This window comes from Ictidomys tridecemlineatus, chromosome 2, assembly GCF_052094955.1.
Source record: "Ictidomys tridecemlineatus isolate mIctTri1 chromosome 2, mIctTri1.hap1, whole genome shotgun sequence".
Lineage (NCBI taxonomy): Eukaryota > Metazoa > Chordata > Mammalia > Rodentia > Sciuridae > Ictidomys > Ictidomys tridecemlineatus.
This window is the reverse complement of record NC_135478.1, coordinates 229,684,766-229,706,099: the sequence shown is the minus strand read 5'-3', so window position 1 is coordinate 229,706,099 and position 21,334 is coordinate 229,684,766. Positions and strand designations below refer to the sequence as shown.

General features: G+C 55.5%; 1 long non-coding RNA gene across 1 annotated transcript; it reads right to left on the bottom strand.

The window, feature by feature from the left end:
• Nucleotides 1-12,052: 12,052 nt before the first annotated feature.
• On the bottom strand, nt 12,053-20,665 carry LOC144375514 (uncharacterized). Its single transcript, XR_013435543.1, has 3 exons — nt 20,251-20,665; nt 19,914-19,981; nt 12,053-19,304 (listed from the first exon to the last, which is right to left on the bottom strand). It is a non-coding gene; the product is annotated as an uncharacterized LOC144375514 (long non-coding RNA).
• Between the last annotated feature and the right edge of the window lie 669 nt (nt 20,666-21,334).

The window sequence follows — 21,334 nt, the reverse complement described above, 5'->3', positions numbered from 1 at the left end:
CCTCCTGGCCCCGAGAGGTCCACCCCTGGCTCTACTCAAGCCTGCCCCATCGGGCAAGGCCATCAGGTGGTAGAGGCCGTCTGCTTCACTCGGTCTGCCAACCACATGTCCCTCTCACCCAGACACCTTCATGGGCACATTCAGAAGAGTGTTCCACCTAATGTCTGGCCTAGGCGAAGTGCACCAAAAATCGGCTCCCAGGAGTGTCCCCCTGGATAGGATGGTACCAGGAGTGTCCCCCTGGATAGGATGGTACCAGGAGTGTCCCCCTGGATAGGATGGTACCAGGAGTGTCCCCCTGGATAGGATGGTACCAGGAGTGTCCCCCTGGATAGGATGGTACCAGGAGTGTCCCCCTGGATAGGGTGGTACCAGGAGTGTCCCCCTGGATAGGGTGGTACCAGGAGTGTCCCCCTGGATAGGATGGTACCAGGAGTGTCCCCTGGATAGGATGGTACCAGGAGTGTCCCCCTGGATAGGATGGTACCAGGAGTGTCCCCCTGGATAGGATGGTACCAGGAGTGTCCCCCTGGATAGGATGGTACCAGGAGTGTCCCCCTGTATAAGATGGTACCAGGAGTGTCCCCCTGGATAGGATGGTACCAGGAGTGTCCCCCTGGATAGGATGGTACCAGGAGTGTCCCCCTGGATAGGAGGGTACCAGGAGTGTCCCCCTGGATAGGATGGTACCAGGAGTGTCCCCCTGGATAGGATGGTACCAGGAGTGTCCCCTGGATAGGATGGTACCAGGACAGGCCTTTGCAAACTGACTCACAGATGGCAGTGGTGATGGGGGACATTTCACACCGAGGCTGGGAGGGAGCATGTCCCGTAGCAGGATGGTATGTCACTAGAAAGCATCACCAAGGGCTACCAACCAGGTGCTTTCCCCAGGGAGCTGCGGACATGGCCAACGGAACACGGTGTTCCTAGGTATGGAGAGGTGGCCGCCAGGGATGGAACCGCTTATTCTACACAATCAACCGACATCAATGGCAAGACCAGGAGGAAGGGGGTAGCACGTCCAGTAGAATGTTACCTCCTTTGCTAGTTTCCCAGACCCAGAACTCCCCCACTGAGCAGAGGCCGGGTCACTGTGTCACCGACACAGGGGTTCTCCAGGGCTCCCCGGAGGGGGTCATACCTCAGGGAAAAGCAGGTGTCCAGACCCCGGAGGGCTGCTGGACCAGGCTGTGACACTGAAGCCCAGGCTCTCGAGGGTGCACCACGGACCCCATGCTGGCTGCAGAGGGGTGGGGTGCAGCCTCTCTTCAGCTCACGGGGAGCCCCAGATCTGCTGTCTGGAATACATGTGAGTGGAGTGGACAGACTTGGGAGCTGGGAGAATCCTCTGGTTATGGGGTCAGTGCATAAAAGGCCAAGTGTGTGCCTATGAAGTTGCCCTCACTCTGCCCAGCCCGAGTGGACAGCACAGCCCGGGGGGACAGCAGGGCAGCCACACCTTCCACACTTAGAGAAGGCAGACTCCGTCAGACTCACATTAATTAATCATTGTGGCCCCTACAAAAACCAGATGCGAGTGGCCAAAGACACTCAGCCGACTAGCCGCCGGGTCGCAGTCCTGGGCCGGGTGCGGTGTTTCTCCAGGACAGAAAACCATGACCTCGGGCTCCTGTTCTGCAGCTGGACTGCACAGTGTGCTCTCTCTCCTCTCTGAAGAAGCAGGACTAGAGCAGCTCACGTCAACACCCGGGGTTGGCAGGACGGCCGGGTCAGCAGTCGGGCAGGGCTTAGCGGGTGGTTCTTCTGTCCCTGTGGTAGTGGGCAGGTCTCTGGTGAGGCTGGAGTCCACGACGGCTGGGAAGTCCCATAGGGCTGATGTGGGGTGCTCACCTGGGGTTGAGCACCCCAGGGCTAGCTCAGGTCTCTCCGCTTCCCAAGCAGCAGAGGTTGCACAGGTATCTCCAGAGGCCTGGCTGCAGGGCTCCCTCGGAGCAGGTGGATCAGAGCGCAGTCCAAACACCAGGGGAGGGAACCCGACCCCACTGTGGCTGGGGAAGTGACCCCGTCACTCTGCAAAGAAGGCCAGAACCAAGCGCTAGGCCCAGCGGCCCTGGTCCTCCTTCCGCCTCGATGGGTCTCCTATGACCTTCCCTTTGTTTTAAACTCAGGATTATAAAGAGGTTTTTCATATTTTAATTTTCAAAGGTTAAAATTTTTAAATGTGAGCAGCTTCTCTCCACCCGCCCTTCCTTCCTCTCCTGTTCTCTTCTGTGTCTGAGTGCTGTGGTCTGAGAATACAATCCACATACATTCTGCTCTTGCCAGTTGGAGGCTTTATTTATAGCCTAACACTTGGTGCATTTTATCCACTCTCCCATGGACATGGAGAAAAAGTCCCATTTCCCAAGGTGCTTCCTCCCTCAGACCATTCTTAATGCCTCTGTCCATTTCTTCTCTCCCTTTGTGTACAATTTGCCCAAATGACCTGTCAACGACAGGCGGACCTACTGGACAGGGTCTCGGACTTCGTTTGGTTTCTGCTCATGTCTCTTACGTTGCTGACATTCATTTTCCTCTATAAAGACAATGTGTTTCCCTGCTTAAAAGGTCACAGCAATTATAGCCTTTTGTTGTGAATGGCTCCCTTTACAATAGAAAGTCACCACCTCGTTCTTTCCGTGAGTTACGCGGAGCACGCTGTGAACTCTGACTTCTTTCCTGCCCAACGCAGCTCCTGCACCTTTTCATTTCATGTTTTCCTGCTAGCCAGTGACATGGTGCTGGGTTTGGGTTCATACCTCAGTTGGAGAGCTGTCATTTAACTGCGGTAAGGACAGACGTCCTCAGACTGGTCCTGGGAAGCACCTGCCCACAGCCTGGGTCCCAGCGCACCACACAGGGAAGATCCCCACTGCTGCCACCCTCGGAGCCGCGCCATCCAGGGGAGCTGCGGCCAAGGCCTTCCACGCCACGTTGCTGCGTGATTCCTGCCCCCGATACTGTGGGCAGAGGCCAGAAACTCCAAATCGTGCTGCTAGCCAACCTCAGAGCCCACGGTTGGGTCTCTCCCGTGGAGTCGGGGTCTAGTTCTGCTGAATTTCTGCCCTCTGCCCTTGAAGGAGAGAGGCCTGAGGCCTGCACCCTGGTGCCCTGTGGTTACGGGTTTCTCTGTGAGGGGCTCCCACAGAACCCCCGCGAGGCTGCTGAAGTGGTCACCCTCTGTGCCCGCCGGTCGCCAACTTCTCTTCCTTCTGCTCTGCTGGCCTCTTTGGCCACGTCAGGCACCTGTCCTTGGCCTGCCCCCGCTGGCCAGCAGCCTCCCCCATGGAAAGCCCAGCCCCACATCAAGAAATAATGGGGTGTGAAGCCCCTGAGTAGCCCCAGTGACTGGGCACTGCTCACGTCCACACTGCACCAGGCCCCGGGGGACAAAGGACAGCGGATCGCAGGGGACTCGCCCCGTCCCCCCCCACGTCCCCTCCCCGTGGAGCTCCGCTCGGCTCCCGTGTGGATGGCTGCGTCTCAGGATGCTGAGGCACACTGGTTCACATTTTCTTAGTTCTGAAATCAGGATCCATCTCACCGAGACACAAACGGGCCCCGCAGGGTTTCTGCTTCCTTAGTGTCACCTGAAACATTTTGAACCTTTTAGATGAAGGCCTCCTTAGAGCCAACAGAGTGTGTTACAGGGACTTTTGAGATGATCTAGAAAGACCCTTGATGGAAAGGCCCTAGTGGTTCTCTCGGAGTGGACATGCAGTGAGAGCCCGGGTCCTCGGGAAGGTTGTCCTTGCCGGCATCTCCCCGAGTCCCCTTGCCATCCATCGCCCCAGGCTCAGACGACGCACCCGCAGGACGGCCCCTGGACGCCGGTTATGTCTCAGCTCCTGCGTTCCTCCTTTCATGTCGAGGGACCTTCGCCCTCGGCACTGGATCATTGCAGAGCAGCCTCTAGAAATGGGGGGCCCTGGCCTGAGGAACTGGCCTGCCCCCTGAGGCCGTCCACTCGCTAGCTTGGTGGAGTCAGAATGGAAAAGCAGAGGCTGCGGGGACTTCTCCCCTCCACCTGGGGCAGCACAGCCAGGAGCCTCTGGAGGCTCCCGGGCCCACCTCGGGGCTCTCTGGGACTCGCACACAGGCCCTCCTGTCGCGGGGGAGAAGGTGAGGGCCCCTGGATTGTAGAGTCCTTCCCGGAATGCAGTTCGGGTGTGACACCTCCCTGAGCTGCAGGGAAGACCCCGGTGCGTCAGGGACTGTCCAGGCCGCCGCCCTCTGCGGAGGGTGCTGTGGGCGCCTTTCCCCCTGCTGTGGTGGTGGCTGGGATTGTGCCTCCTGGGATTGTGCGGAGTGGCATCGGGCCCTCAGCACACAGTAGGTGGGCCCCAGGACCAAGGAGACCCTGGGCAGCCTCCTGCCTCCCTCTGGACTCAGGCCTTGAGGGCCTCGCCTCTACCTCCTGATGGGATGGACAGAGACGACGGGGGAGGCAGAGAGACAGAGGCAGACATCCATCTCTGGTATCCGCAGAGGTCAAGGACTGCCACCAGGGCCCTGGGAACAAAGCACGTGGGAAATAAAACCAGGGGATGGGCTCATTTTCCCGTTCCGGGGCACAGAATCCTGGGCTGGCGGCAGTGACGTAGCGCCTGCTGGTGTGGGAAGCCCTGTGTCTGGCCAGCACCACGGAGCTCGGCGGCAGTGGGGACGCTCGGGGACGCGGGGTCTTGCTTGAGCTCCCTGGAGTTCTGTAATCACCAAGGGCAGCAGCTCACGCACCCGGCACAGGCAGGCAGTTAAAGGAGAAGTTCTGTCCCCCTGAGCTGTGGCTCCATCTTCCATCCTGTGGGGTCAGATTTACAGGACTGATCGCTCCTACCTGACGGGAAGTAAACGTGCTGCAGGCAGTTTAGATTCAAAACCCACTCTCAGAGGGCTTTCCTGGACTTGGGGTGCATTCTCTAACTTAAATCCTGCATCTTTTGGGTCTACACATTCCCCAGTATCATCCAGAACAGTTATCACATCCCAGAGCCTCAAAGCCATGACTAATCCGAGGTAATTGACTAACAGGACCCTCCATCACTGGGCAGCTAAGTAGCAGGACTGACACCAGAGTCCAGGCCTCGACCTCTCCCCTTCCCCCCAGGATTCTTCCCCTTTATCTCACTGTCTGCCAGAACCGTCACTTGCAGTCCCACACTGACACAATTCTCATATTTTTGAAACAGAAGCATTTTTCTGAAACCATCTCCGTGGTTTTCTGACCAAACCCGGGCCCTGGGACCCAGTGCAGGGGGTTTCTCCTTGGCTTCTCCCTGCTGACCTCATGGGTCTCCAGGGAGGCTGTCTCGGGCTCCGGCTCTGCACCTGGGAATTGCGGCTTTAACTTCCTTTGTCAAAAGAAGATCAAGAAGTGTTGCCAAAATAGAGATTCTTTTCTATTCTTCTTTCCCTCTGTTGTCTCCAAAGAGAAATTAGAGTCACATTCTCTGCCTGTACATTATCCTAAAAAAATACCCCGTGTTTGCTCCAGAATTAAGGTAGCGCTCGGCCGCCGGCCTCTCCTGTGGCTGACTGCGCGGGGCCCTGGCTTGGCTAGGACAGGCCGCTCTCAAGCACTGGCTGAGAAGGTCCCCACCCTGGAGTCCGCTTTCATTCTACTTACGATCCACTCTCCGGATTCACTCAGGAAACATCCACAGGCCACAAGCCACCCCCAAGCCACATGGAGCTTTCTAACCTTCCGTGAGGTGCACTGGGTCTGTACCTCCCCAAAGAAACCAGCACCCACACAGAACAGTGATGTGCTGCCTTAGAGAGGTGTGGTCGGGCGGGCGCCTGTTTCGCCCTCAGCACTTCTAATGACCAGTGGCATGAATGCCTCGGGGTTTGCTTCTGTAAGACAGTGATGGTGGTGGTGGTGACAATGGTGGTGTTGATGGTCAGGGGGTGGAGATGATGGCGGTGGTGTTGATGTTGATGGGGGTTGTGTTGACGATGTTGTTGTCGTTGGTGATGATGGTGGTTGTGTTGATGTTGTTGTTGTTGTCGGGGGTGATGATGGTGGTGATGATGGTGGTTGTATTGATGATGTTGATGATGATGATGATGGTGGTGATGATGATGGTGGTGATGATGGTGGTGATGATGATGGTGGTGATGATGGTGGTTATGTTGATGCTGTTGTTGTTGGTGATGATGGTGGTGATGATGGTGGTTATGTTGATGTTGTTATTGGTGGTGTTGATAATAGTGGTGGTGATGATAGCTGTCCAGTAGAAGGCCCTGAAAGCTAAATCATCCTTTAATTCTCATTGAGCTAAAACATCCTGTTGTTCCTTATAATTCTCTCAGTGAAAATAGCAGAACAGGTATTGAGTTGGAGAATTGTCCACTCCTCCCAATAGAATAATACACGACCCCTTAAAATTAAAATTACTATAATGGAAAGAGAACTGAGCCAGGCATGGTGGCACACACCGGTAATCCTCCAGAGCCGAAGGAAGCTGAGACAGGAGGGTCATGAGTTCAAAGCCGTTTCAGCAACATCAAGGGCATAAGCAACTCAGTGAGAACCTGTCTCTAATAAAATACAGAATAGGGCCGGGACGTGGCTCAGTGGTTGAGTGCCCCTGAGTTCAATTCCTGGTACAGGAAGGAAGGGAGAGAGGGAGGGAGGGAGGGAGAGACCCAAACCCTAGGCCTCAGTCCTTTCACACGTCCAAGATCCTCTGGCTTCTTTTCCTCCTTGGATCTCCACTTCCTAACCTGCAAATCGGGGTCATACACCAGAAGACTACTCAACCTGGAAATTGCATGAGTCATCCTAAGACAATAATCATGGTGCATGCTTTTACTGCTGCAAAAATCTGCCAGGGAATAAACTCAGTAGAGTTGCCAAAAGTGAATTCTAGAACAAAGATTTTAGAGGCCATCTGATGTCTTTTAATGTCTCTGTTCCTTTCAAGGGTGGCCTTAGTCTCAGGCAGAGGAGGCGACAGGTGAGTGATTCACGTTTATGGCACTGAGAGAGCCCTTCCCTGTTGACAGAGCAGGGTGCCAAACTCGGATCTCAGAGTCCCGCCAGGTTGGAGCGCCTTGGACGTGCGGACCCTTTGGAAGGGCTACCTATGGGCCCTGGGTTTTAAGTCTGCGACCAGTTTTTCTTTAACTTTGATGCCATCGGCAGACGCCGATTTCCCTGGGAGCAGGTTGGCTGGAGGCAGAGAATGGAGGGGTCTTGGAGTCGGGAGAAAGGAGTCAGTGGAGGCCAGCTCAGCCTTCCTCCTCTCCTCTGGCAACCCCAAGCTGATGCCCCGGAGCTCCCCGGCCTGCCCGTCCCTCCTCCAGGTCCAAGTGAGCAAGTGGGGATTTTCCACAGACGCCTCGGATTCAGACGCGGCCAGTTCTCTCCGGGCTCCTGATGCCTTGCAAATCTGTTCTCTTTTGGTCAAGAGCACATTTCTCAAGGAGCCAGAGCGAGAGCCTAAGCCCTGACACCCACAGTGTGTCCTCGATCCCCCGGGGCCTGTGGTCTCCCACGCTCCCGCCTGCTCTCCGCCGCTGTCGGGACCCAGCAGGCTGGGTCTGAGCCGCCACAGCCTGGCCCCCCTCTGCCTCTCCACGCAGGGTCTGTCGGCTCCCACTGGGCCATGTTTGCGTGTCCTTAAGGGAGGCTGCAAGGGAAGCATGTCCTCCTCTGTCTAGTGATGGGGCAAGGTGCCTGGATGACGCTGACACAGGTGTCTGCCACCAGCATGGGTTGCTGTGTGACTTTAACCCTTAGAAGCATCAGTATAAACAAGGGAATGTCAGGGACCCTCAGCAGCTTCCTGTGACCTGTAAAACACAATGTAGGTACTCCTGGTTCACAGGCCGGTAAGTTTGGCCACATGTGCCTTGAGAGTGTCCCCTCTGAGCCAGTGGCCCGGATCTGCACCAAGGAGGAGCACCAACCCCCATGCAGACAACTGGCCAGCTGCCCTCCAGGCTGCCTCCCCTCGGGGTGGTGAGGCCTGCTCTGCTCTCCACAGGCCTGGGAATGAGGGTGCCCGCTCTTTCCTGGGCAGGCTCAGGCACGGTCCTCTCTCCTGGTGGGGGCAGCCCCATGGTGGGGAGGGGACGGCAGGGGTCTCATGTCGCCCTGCTCCAGGCTCCTCGGCCAGGCCAGGGTGCTCAGTGCGTTTTCTTCTTAGGAGAGGCCCTCGCTGTGCGCCCAGGAGCGTGTGTTCTCAGAGGGACTGGCACAGTGTGGTCTAACTGTCGAGAGTGGGAACGGGCCTAAATGAGTCGTGACGGTCCCCTGTTGGGATGCCCGACTGTGATAACTGTGGCCTTTAAACCTGTAGCCAGGGGGAGGGGGAAACTCACGATGTGATCTCAGCGAACCTATGTCTTTATCTAAAGTCTGTCAACAGACACAAAAGCCACACAGCTCCAAGTGACGCCAGAGTGTCACTGGATGGGGCTGTGGGACGGTGGGCACGTTCTTTGTGAAGTCCCCTCGTCAGCATGTCACTCAGTGAAGTCCTGAGACAGCTGTCACCACCTGCACAAGAGATCTGCTTCAGACTCTGTCTCCAATTCCAGACCAGCTCTGCCCGGTAGAAAAAACGGGACCTCGTATGAAGTTTTTTGGTTTTGGTAGACACACTGATGTTTAGAAAAAGAAACAGATAAAATTAATTTTAATAATCTAGTTTAGTAATCCAATGTGTCTAAATACAATCCTTTCAAATGCAATAATATTTTAAATTATGAATAAGATACTTTGCATTCTTATTTTGTAGTGAGTCTTTGAACTCTCAGGCTCATTTCCTCCTTGGCAATTCTCCATTCTGGCTGGCTGCCTTCCCAGGCCTCAGTGGCTGCCATATTGGACAGCACCGCTCAGGCGCCTCCACAGGTGCACACATTGTTCGATCTACCTTATAGTACTACACCTGAACCCCAGAACACAAGCCACACGGTGACACTTCCCCTGTGTCTTATGATTGGAGAATGGCTTGGGTAATCAATAACGGCTTTGTACCTCAGTTTAGTATTGGAAGTCAGTGGAAATAAGGACGCCAATGTTTCCTTAGGCCCTTTTGTTGGAATCTTGGTGTCTAAATGTTTAGAAATGAAAACCTGCATCTCCTAGCTCATTTGCACAAGACGTCAAAACAGAAGTAAATTGGTCAGTCCCAGACATTGGCACATCTACTAGACTCTCTGGTGTCTCAGAGATACTTAGTGCCTGACATTATTGTTGCTATTTATTTATTCGTAGTGTTTTCTTTTCCTGTTTTATTAATGCATTGCAATTAGACACAGTAGCACATTCATGCACGCACAGGACTCACTCCGTTTCCTCCCAGTCTTCCTCTTCCCCCACCCCCTTCCTCTGCCCTTTACCCTTCCTCTGTTCTTCTGGTCTTCTACTTGTTTGCACATGCATGTTTTTTTATTGGTAAATTATACATATTTCAATAGATGAAAAATGTGTGAAATATACATTTCATATATTTTCATTGATATGATTATAATAGACGTGGGATTCACTGTGGTCTATCCACATGAGCACAGGGCTAGCTGGTCAGTGTATTCCCCAGTTTTCCCCCTTGCTCCCTCCCTTCCTCTCCCTTGGTCCCCTACCTCTACTCTATGATGGTGCTTCTGTTTTGTAAGATCCCTCCTTATTTTCCTTTTTTCTCTCTAGCTTCCACATATGAGAGAAAATAGTCAACCGTCCACTTATTTTACTGGCTTATCTCCAATTTCATTCACTTAAGAGCAAATGACAATTTCATTTCCCTTTATGGCTGAGATGAACTCCATAGTGTGTGTGTGTGTTTGTGTGTGTGTGTGTGTGTGTGTGTGTTTCTTCAGCCATTCATCTGTTGACACGTACCTAGCCTGGTTCCATAACTTGGCTACCGTGAATTGTGCTGCTATAAATATTGATGGGCCTGTATCACTACAATGTGATGACCTTAGTTCTTTTGGACAAATAGCAAGGAGTGGTATAGCTGGGTCATGTGGGGTCCCCAGGTCTGGTGGTTTGAGGAATCTCCATACTGCTTTCCATAGTGGTTGTGCTAATTTGCAGTCCCACCAAACAACACATGAGTGTTTTTCCTCCATACATCCTCACCAGCATTTATCATTTGTATTCTTGAAAATTGCCATTCTAACAGGTGAGATGAAATTACAGTGTAGTTTCTACTGACATTTTCCTGATGCTAATTACATCGAGCATTTTTTCATCTATTTGTTGGCCATTTTTATTCATGAAGACCACTGGAATTGAATAGAGGACACAGAGAGGAGCCCATGCAGATAACCGGTCATCCCATCTTTGGCAAAACTGCCAAAAAAACAAGATTGAGAAAAAGACAGCCGATTAAACAAATGGTGCTTGAAAAACTGACTGGCCATTTGTAAAAAATGGAACTGGACCCCTCTCTATTACGATGCACAAAGTCCACGGATCAAACACCTAGACTCCCAGCTGCACCTGACTGTGCAGCTCCATCACGATGTGCAACCTCCATCGCGCTGGCTCAGGCACTGACTCCCGCAGCAAGATCCCCAATGCTCAGGAAGTAAAGCGAGAACCAATAAGTGGGATGCCACCAAATTGAAAAGCTTCTACACAGTAAAGGAAATGATTTAAAATGTGAAAAAAGATCCTGCAGAACGGGAGGAGATCTCTTCTGACAGGGGATTAATATCCAGAATATACAAAGAACTCAAAAACTCAACACCACAAAACCCCAAATACCCCAATCGATAAATGGACAAAGACCTAAACAGACATTTCCCAAAAGAAGAAAGGCCCGTGCAGTTTGGAAGGACAGCCACAACCGGCAACCTCCTCACTCCTGTGGCCGCGAGAACCACGTATAAGTTGAAAATTGATTGAATTCATTTTGTAATTAGATTCATGGAGACTTTTTTTTCTGAATTTAACCCAGATTAATTTTCATAGTTCCTTTTAGATCTTTGACACAAAGGCTTCTGATATTATTGATTAATTCAATCTTGACTGCTATGTTTTAATTCATGACCACTCTAACCCTGGTAATTGGCCTTATCTTCTCATGCTTGGTAGCAAAACCCCACGATGAGCCCTGATGGGCTCATCTTGAACAGCTATGCAGAGCGCTGCGCCACCTTCCTGAGTATTAATTCCAGTGCTGACTTCATTTTAGCTTTCTCTTGCCTTCCCCTTAATCTCTGCTGATTTTACATTATGTGCCTTTCATCTCAGCTGCCTCCGATCCTTTCTCAAATGAGTCAGCTTTTAATTAATTAATTGATCCTGCTTTAGTATCATCCAAAAACTGAAATTGCGAACATCTATTAAAGCATGCTCAGCTATAATTGAGTTCACAAATTTCCTTTCTGAAAGGGGCTAATTTCCATTAGTCATGCAGATGTAAAATAAAGAGTAAAGGCGACCCACGGAATGGCAGAGAGTATTGGCAAACCGGATACCAACAAAGGGTTAACAACCCTAGGAGGAGCTCACTCCAAGAGGTAGCAAATCCCACCCATAACCCAATTAAAAAATGGAGCACATGGACTTCTTTCCAAAGAAGACACAGAGCCAACAGGCGCCTAAAGGTGCCCAACGTCACTTTTATTTTGGAAACGCCAATCAGATCCACAGTAGGCCATCCCCTGCCTCATGCCTTAGGGTGGCTATTATCAGGGAGACGAGAGGTCCATGTTGGCAGGACATGGAGAATAGGATCCCTGACCTCCTGGGGTGGGAATGTGGATGGGGGCAGCCATTATGAAAATGGTATGAGGCTTCTAAAAACTAAACATCGATCCACTGTCCAGTCAGCAAACCACCACTGGGTACCGACCCAGAGGAGCTGGTGTCAGTGAGCCGAAGGGACGTGAGGACTCCTGTGGTCACTGCTGCATTGCTGTTACAGCCAAGGTACAGAATCACCCCAAGTGAATGGATGGAGAAAATGTAGGACACGTGCGGATGGCATACTATTCAGCTATTATTATACTATTAAGGAAATCCTGTCGTTTCCAACACTGCACGTGAACACGGACCAAACCAGGACGGGGACATACTGCTTCATTCTCCCTTGTGGGTGGCAGTCAATCAATCAGACTCACAGAAACAGAGCAGAGCAGTGGTCGCGAGAGCTGGGGGCGGGTCACGGGGTCCTGCTGGTCGAAGGATACAAAAAGTTCTGGAGAGCCAATACACAGCATGGTGACTCTAGTGGATGACACCGTATCCGTACTCTTGAAATTGACTGAAGGAGGCCATCTTAAGTACTCTTACCATACAAGACAGATAACTATGTGAGGTGATGAACATGCTCGTTCATGTGTGGTAATAATCTCACAACCACAGTTTAATGCCCTGAATAGGTACGATTTTTATTGATCAGTTATACCTCAATATAGCTGAAAAATAAACTAACCCATCATTAAAAATTTCTGCAAATAAAATAATAAAGATGTAAAATTTCCGGGACACCAAGGCAGTCAGCCAGTAGATTCCACAGGCGCAGGCTCTGCGGAGAAGGCCTCAGCTCTTGCTGGCGTCCCCTGGCGAGAAGTGTGCTGCGTTTCCATGTTGTGTGCCCTCACTGGCTCGGGAGGAACCCACCTTCTTCCCACGCCTGCTCCCAGGAAGCACTCCGCTCAGCCTGGCTTCTCCGCTCACAGTCTCCGTCTCAGCAGCTGGAGGCTCCTTGGCATTAAGTCAGTTTTCTTCTTTCTGAAATCGCTGTGGACAAACAGGGGAACAGTTCCCTGGAAGCGGTGATAAGAGGTTCTTCATCAGCGACTCCTGAGTCGGGGCATTTCAGTGCTGGAGGAATGATGCGGCTTTCCCTGCCCCTTGTGCTCAGTGCTACACACTGGGGCAAATCCTGGGCTGAAATACCGAGCTGCGCTTCACCTAACAGAAACAACTCCGCGAGGCCAAACCTCCTGCTAAGCCCTTGATCTAGGCTCCCAACGCTGAGCCCCGTTCAGGCGGCACTCCTGCGGGGCTGAGAGGCAGACACGCCTCCATGGGGGTCTCTCTGCTGGTGACGCGAGCTCCACAGGTCAGGGACCCACTGCTGCGGTGACAGACGCGGAGGCTGCTGTGGGTGAAGGACCTTCATGCAACCATGTTGGACCAGTGCTTGCTGAGCGCCAGTGTGCGAGAGGTCAAGGGCGTAGCTGGCGGCCCTCGGAGTCTGTCCGGGCAACGGGGCTTCGTCCTCAGCTCTGCTGGCCTCTCGCAGTGCTTGGTGGTGCTGTGGGGTCGTCCTGTGCACAGCGGATTGCTGAGCAGTGCTGGTCTCTGTGGTCTAGAGGCCAGCGGCAGACCTGCTGTCCTGGTCAGCAAGATGACCCTGAGGGAGAGTCGCCGGCCCAGCAGGGGAGTTGGGCAACAGAAGAGGCGACTCCTAGGCCCGCCCTGGGTGGTGGTCAGTGCCATGGGGTGTGCAGTGGGGATGGCCTGGGGGTGGCCGCGGGCGGGGGAAGGGCCTCCTGGTGGTGGAGCTGGAGTGCAGACCTGGAAGACCACCCCCTTGGTGGGCCGGTGGGCAGGCAGCTGCAGTGGTGTCAGAGCTGGAGAGTGGGGTTGGGGGCCTAGTGGACCTTGGGCTGGGAGTGGAGAGGGGGAAGGTGGTAGTGAAGATGAGGTGAGGGTTGAGAAGGAGGAAGGAAACCGTCAGCCTGTCCGAGCAGGAAGCAGTGGGGGGCACCTCTGGTCCCCGCCAGGCGCATGTGCAGGCCCAAGTGCACGCAGAAGACACAGAGAGCCAGTGCTCCCCTGCAGCAGCTCCCGACCAGCCCGGCCAGCATCGGCTCAGGCTGCAAGGAAGCCCCCACCTCTACACTTCTTGGCCTCCACATCAGTTTCTACCCATCTCCAGGTTGTCCCGAGGGTGGACGTCACCTGTTGGTGGCTCAACAGCCTTGGCTCCGGTTGCATTTCAGAACTGTGGAGCAAGCATCCGTCAAACCTAGTACCACTCAGTACTTTCACTCTGTCCTGCGCCCCCGGCTTGAAAGTCAACAAACAAGGCAGACATCGAAGCCCGGTGGGTGAAACCAAGCCTGAAGTCCAGGTGAAAGCAGCCCTCAGCCCTCCGGGGCCCTCGACCTCCACGGCGCAAGTCCACCCAGGCTGCAGAGTGCCCTGGTCGCCACCACCCCTGGATGCGGAGTGTGGGACAGTCCCCCTTCCCAGACGCCAGCAATCTGGGGAGGAGGGCGGGAGCCCAGGTGGGTGGGTGTCTCTGCAGCAGCCTCCGTTGTTCCTGAGAGCTGCGGTGCTGCTCCAGGCTCAACCTGCCTTTACCGCCACTACCAGGAGGATGTGGAAGGACATCACCGTCCCCAGAAATATCGGCACAGCAGGGCTGTGGGCACAGGGCCACTGGGAGGCACGCACACCACCCAGCACGATCGCCCTAGCACTCAGCTCCTCCTGAGGCCACATCTCCATCCCTTGCCCAGCAAGGTCTTCAACATCTGCCTCAGACAAGCAGGGACATCCCTGGCACCGTCAGTCCTCCTCACTGGCAGGAGAAAGAGGTGCAGGCACGGGGACAGAATCCACATGCTCTATTTTTGCTTGGGGTGAAATAGATCCCTATGTCAGTCACAGGTAATTATAGTCTGGAATATTACATGAAAATCAAAAGGTGCAAAATGTCTCTCTTGTTTCAAATAAATGTCAGGAACTGCAAATGTACTTGGGTGCTGAGGCTTGAGATGGATCTGGGCGGGATCCTCACCTCTGCCTGAGGACGAGCCGCTTTTCCAGGTCCAAGCTGCGCCTGCATGGACAAGCTGCGGACAGCCCCTGGAGAGCCCCACTTGGAAGAGGAGGTGCAGCACAGAGAAGCCAGCTGAGGCTCTGGCCACGTCCACACCACTCACATCACAACCAGAAACTTCTACTTCAGAACCCCAGCCAGTCGATAGCATCCACAAAAACTGTCATTCACCTGAATAGAAGCCACTTCTTTTTCCATCTGCTTCACAGGATCAATGCAGTCGACCACAAGCCTGGAAAATTACACTCCAGCCTACCCTTGGTGCCTCCAAAATTGAAATGAAAAGCCTCTGCTGAGCCTAGCCTCCTGCTGTGCGAACCGCTCCTGATTCTCCTTGGGCACCGGCGTCTGCACAGGGTTTCTTCTCCATAGGTCTGGGACCCTCTTGGAGACCCTCACCCTTGTTCTCACAGGTTCACAGTAAAACATGGACTTCTCTGGAGGAGGACAGGCAGCCTGCTGGAGGGGTGGAGGATGTGGCTGCCTCCTGGGGCTGCCACCAGGTATGTGTGGTGTCAGGCAGGTGACTCTGCCAGCTGGGCTGCAGCATCCTTGCCTAAGAAGAGGGGCCGGGCCCAGTCGCAGTGGGTCATGGCTCAAGGGCATCTTCGCTACCAGTTCCTTTGTCTTATGGATGAATCCTTTCCAGAGCAACTCCGGTGCTAGGAGAGAGGCCAGGTTCACCCAGTGAGCAGCGGGCACTCCAGGGGAGGGGACAGGGGAGGGTGTGTGTGGTCAAGGTCTCCTGCTTTGCGGTTGCCTGGGTGGCCCCCACTTTGACTGTCCTTCCTCCCTAAACAAGTATGATTTTGATAGGTCACATAGTATAATTTATTTTGTTTTCAATTCTGTGATTTTACTAAAATGTGTAGGTGCAAGTTTCCAACTATTCCCTGAGTTTGCAAGCTTAAATTTCAGAAGCACACAGTGAGACATGCTACTAGTTTTGCTTTTTGAAATGCACTTTGAATTCTGGGTTTTGACTCACAAGTGTCCCTTGGCTTCCCTTGCTGCCCTCCTGGACTCCCGCCGGAGCCTGACCTTGGCCTACAGTCACGTGAATTCTACCTCCTTCCGCAGACTTCGGCAGACAACCTGCATGCTCTGCCCCTGCGCGAGGGAAGGCAGCTGCGAACGGAGGGTACTCTCAGAGAAAGCTCTTCTAACCCATGAAAACCAAACTGGTTCTACGAGGAGATGGACTTGGAGAGGCTGCTCCCTCTCCACTGACCCAGGACGACCCTCTGAAGTTCCAGGTGGCCAGAGCCAAGGAAATACGCAGGAGGAAGAGTGGCAGGGTCTCTGCGGTGCCCCCTGTGCTCTCCATCCAGCACACGCACTGTGCAGACCTCCCTCTCTGGACGCAGGTTGTGAAGGGTTCAGGTGTCTGCAACCTGCCGTGAGTGGTTTTCACGTTGTAGGACCCTAGAGGGGTCGGCCCGCTCAGCAGGGAGTCGGGGAGGGAGGAGGTGTATCCTGAGGTCACGGGACCGCCAGCATTGAGCACCGACCGCGAGACTCCTGACTCCTGGCCCACCGTGGCCTCTCCTGGGATGCGCAGATCCTCAGAGTCCTGCAGCACTTCCCAGCGCCTTGATAGCGGGACCTCCTGCCCCGACCTCAAGATACGTCCCCTGGGCAGCCCTGGCCACATGGTGGCCCACAGCCTGTGGGCTTCCTCAATTAGTTAAACCTCAAGCTGGACAAGAACAGCTGCCGGACTTCCTGGTGGCCACTCAGGAAGCAGCGTCCAGGGTCTTTGTCCCTGGGCCTCTCAGGGTGGAATGACCTTACTTTCTCCCTGAGTTGAGGCACGATAGGCCTCAGTGCGGGAATGTTGGGTGGGTGACGCGGCTGTCCCCAGCTGTTCCCTTGAAGGCGTAGAAACCTGATCAGCCCCCGGCCTCTGGGGACACACACCAACAGAGAGCCGCAGGTGGCACTCTGGGGGCCGAGGCCAGGTCTCACCCGTCCGGGCAACGAGGGGCGCTGCCATGGCCTGGGTTTCTGATGGCCGTGAGGGAGGTTCACACCGTGGTGGGAGCAGAACGAGGCCCCAGGGCACAGAGAAGCGTTTAAAGAGGCAGGTCTGTCGGCCTCTCAGGACACGTGGGAGGCGTGGGGCTCGGTGACAGTGAGGGGCCTCCCCCGGTGTGCCAGTCCTGCAGCCCACTCCTCGATGCTGGGCCAGGCAGGTGAGTCAGTGTCCCTCACCCCCGTGCTGCCTAGTGCAGTGGCCATGAGTCCCACGAGACTAAACTCCCATTTAGATTAACTAAAACTGAGTCAAGTCAGAACTTTCAGTTTCTCCGTCACACTGGCCACCGTTCACAGCACAGGACCAACATCTCCACCTGGGCTCCCAGACAGGTGACAGGGACAGCGGCTGGACAGCAGGGTTTCCTCATCATGATTCCAGGGAAGGCAAGTCCCAGTCGGGGCGGCCGGTCAGGTTTGAGGCGTGGGCCCTTGGTGGCTTGGCCCGCCGTCCTGTGCCCTGTCCTCACGTCTGAGGGGAGTGCTGGCCCTCTTCCTCTTCTCACCTGGAGGCTGATCCTGCTGTGGCCCCTCCTTCGGGACCTCACCCGATCACTCCCGAAGGCCCTGTCCACACCATCCCACTGGGGGATGAGTTTCGAGGAGTGGACACTCAGTCCACAGCAGCTGGACAAAACCTGCTCTAGAGAAATGATAAGTGGAGTCTGTCACTGTGTGGGCGATGGAGGGACCAGTGTTGGCTCAGCTAGGGACCCGGGTGGCCCAGCAGGGGTTCCTGCCCACCCAAATCGCTGTCTGGATGCCGCTGCCCTTGGGTTCACCCCTGGGGCCACCGCACAGCCGCCCTCCCTGGCCTGGTAGGTGCCGACGGCACACCCGGGCCTGGCAGCTGGCTGACCCCACGGGCTGAAGGCCACGTGTGTGAGCAGGCTCCTCAGAGCACCTCGCCTCCTGCCGTCTCCTGTCAAGGCAGGTTGTTTGGTCTGCAGCCAGTGTGGGTGGTCTCGGGGTCTCTGCGTCCAGCCTGCGGCTCCGACAGCCAGGGCTGTGCTTGGATCTGAGAGACTTGGACAGCAAAGGGCAACACGGAGAGACAGAGCTGCTGGTGTGGCCTGGGCAACAGATTCAAGGTGGGGGTTTGTGGGGGGCGTACCAGGGCCGAACTCGGGGCACTCCGTCACTGAGCCACATGCCCAGCCCTGTTTTGTGTTTAATCTAGAGACAGGGTCTCACTGAGTCCAACTCGCCATCCTCCTGCCTCAGCCTCCTGAGCTGCTGGGATTCAGGTGTGCGCCACTGCGCCCAGCCCAAAATGGCCTAGACTTCCAGGTATTTAAGTGTGTGGCCTCCACCTTGCCCTCTGCAGGGAGGCCTCTGGCTACCCACCATCTAATGGACAGTCGAAGGGGCTTGAGAAGATCCCTGATTTGACACTTTCCCCCATGACGCACTGGACCTATGTAAACTGAGGCTCGGAAACCCCAAAACTCGCCCAGGGAGGGTGACTTGGGGCAGAGCTGGCACGTAGCCACGAGCCTGCCCTCCTGCTTCCCCAGAAGGCCAGGGCAGCCTTCCTCCAGGGACCTGTCTCCCGTGGACCTGGACGGCTGTGAGTCGCACCCCCTGTCGGCCCCTGGGGCTCAGAAACACAGACCCTGGCCACCGAGGAAGGACAGGCTGAGCGGGGGGCTCCCCACGAGGACTGGAGGGACAGCAGAGAACTTCAGAAGACGCTGCCTGACCTTCCTGAGGAGAGTCAGAGGAGACGGCGCCCGGGAAAAGCAGGCTCCCATGGAAAAGGCAGTGAGTAGGACACGCTCCTGGGGCCTGAGACGCTTCACGGCACCTGCAGCTGGGCTGAGGGCTGGGCAGAGCCGAGGGACAGTCCACTCCACAGACGGTGAGTGGGACAGCTCTCACGGCACCTGCAGCTGGGCTGAGGGCTGGGCAGAGCCGAGGGACAGACCACTCCACAGAGGGTGAGTGGGACAGCTCTCACGGCACCTGCAGCTGGGCTGAGGGCTGGGCAGAGCCGAGGGACAGTCCACTCCACAGACGGTGAGTGGGACAGCTCTCACGGCACCTGCAGCTGGGCTGAGGGCTGGGCAGAGCCGAGGGACAGACCACTCCACAGAGGGTGAGTGGGACAGCTCTCACGGCACCTGCAGCTGGGCTGAGGGCTGGGCAGAGCCGAGGGACAGTCCACTCCACAGACGGTGAGTGGGACAGCTCTCACGGCACCTGCAGCTGGGCTGAGGGCTGGGCAGAGCCGAGGGACAGTCCACTCCATAGACGGTGAGTGGGACAGCTCTCACGGCACCTGCAGCTGGGCTGAGGGCTGGGCAGAGCCAAGGGACAGACCACTCCAAGACGGTGAGTGGGACAGCTCCCAGAACAGGAGGAGGAGCAGGGAGGGAGCAGGGAGAAGGCGTAGCAGACTGGAGCACAGACCAGGAAGCCTGACGTCCCCTGATGGTCATTCATGGAGGGACGAGGAAGGAGACAGGAGCAGGAACACAGGAGCACCAAACTCAGGACCTGAGGAAGAGCCACAGATGAGCACAAGGGGCCAGGAAGCACTGCCTGGGGCTAGTTCTTCAAGACCCTCCCTTCAAAATACAAGAACTCAGGAGATGTCACCCAACAAGTCTCCAGGAGGTGACCGGCTTCGGACTCCTCACCAGCCAGGCCGGAATGAATGCCAGAACCAATCTCCCCGCCTGAAGGCTTTGGACCTGGAGTTCTTCACCTAGCCGAACCACCCATGAGGGCAGATGAAGGTATCCTCAAAGTCAGAGGCTTATAGTCATGAAAACGTTGGCCAGGGAGACCGAGTTCAGCAAATGAGAAAAAGCCAACCAACGGGAGGCCGCACTGGAGTGTGACTGAAGTCAGTAAGAACCTCAGGCGGAAACGCGTCACAGATTCACCTGACCTTGGCGCTTAGGAAAGCCTGGAGGCCAGGTGCCGTGGCACACACCTGTCATCCCAGCAGCTCAGGAGGCTGAGGCAGGAGGATGGAGGAATTCAAAGCCAGCCTCAGCAAAAGCGAGACACCAAGCAACTCAGTGAGACTCTGTCTCTAAATAAAATACAAAATAAGGCTGGGAGGGGCCTGGGATTGTGGCTCAGCAATAGAGCACTCACCTGGCACGGGCGGGACCCGGGTTCGATTCTCAGCACCACATAAAAATAAAGGATTGTGTTGTGTCCATCTACAAAAAAGAAAAAGAAAATATTCTCCCTAAAAAAGATAATTAAAGAAAAATAAGGCTGGGGGTGTCGAGTGCCCCTGAGTTCAGTCCCCAGTACTAAGTAAAAAGAAAGAGAGCGACGAACGTGACTCACGGTGACACAGTTGCTCCTGATACGGGCCCCGTGCCAGGCGTGATGAAAGGCATCTCAGCCCAGCCCACAGGCTTCCAGAAGAGAGTGAACATGGGAGTCCCTGTGAGGAGGCAGAGATCCCCGTGGGGCAACCTACCGAGAAGCGAGGGCCGTGGGGAAGCCAAAGGCAGCGGTGTCCACGTGTCTACGTGGCCCGAAGTCTGCAGGCGCTGTCCGTCAAGGGCTGGAGGCTTCAGTGCGACTAACCTGCCGCCGCAGGGAAAGCAGAAGTGCCAAGGTCACTAACAAGAGGAGGGAAGTGCTGGGGTAGAGAGCCGGGCAGCGGGACATCTCAGCGTCGTCCTGCCTGGCTCCCAGCAGCCGCCTCCCGCGTCTGCTCCTCGTAACTGGCAGATGCTGTTTCCACCCCACTCTGCAGATGAGGGAACGGAAGCTCCGTCCTCTTTCCTTCCTGGAGGCCAGACAGCTGGTCACTAGATGCTTCCCATTCAAATTGCGAACCAAGCTGTACCCTCTGGAGACGGCCAGGCCTCGGGCACTGACCCTCCCGAGACACCACCCCCCAGGAGGACATCCTGGAGCGCCTGCAGGGCCCACACCCACCCACGACAGGCGAGGCTAGCTTTCCAGAGTGAGCCACACACTGGACCCGCACTGCCCACCTCCCCAGGCTCGGCTCGAGGGAGCGGAGAGCTGGTCTCGGCGGCTGGTCTGCACAGCTCTCTGTCCTCCCTGCTCGGAAGCCCGTGTTGGGCTGCCCGCTCCTTTCACCTCCTTCTGCCCGTCTTCTTGGCTGGACTCGGCCTCATCTGTCCTTGCTGCAGTTCCTCAGCCGCACTCCCCAGATCTGAAGACCCGCAGTGGCTCTTCTTCCAAGCTCACACTGTGTGTCGGAGGCCAACTCTGCCCAGTGGAGACCCTCCTGGTCACCCTCCCTCCATCCAGCTTCTTCTCCCGCACTCTCCTCCCCTAAGTCCACAGTGGCTTCGTTGTCCCTGATGGGCCCAGGAATCCCGCCGGCTCCGCCTTCACAGGGTTCTGAGCCCGGCTGCCGTCTCTGCGACTGCACCTGGCCTTCCCTGGCCTTCCCCGGCCTTCCCCGGCCTTCCCTGGCTTCCCTGGCCTTCCCTGGCTTCCCTGGCCTTCCCTGGCCTTCCCTGGCTTTCCCTGGCCTTCCCCTAGCCTTTCCTGGCCTTCCCTGGCCTTCCCTGGCCTTCCCT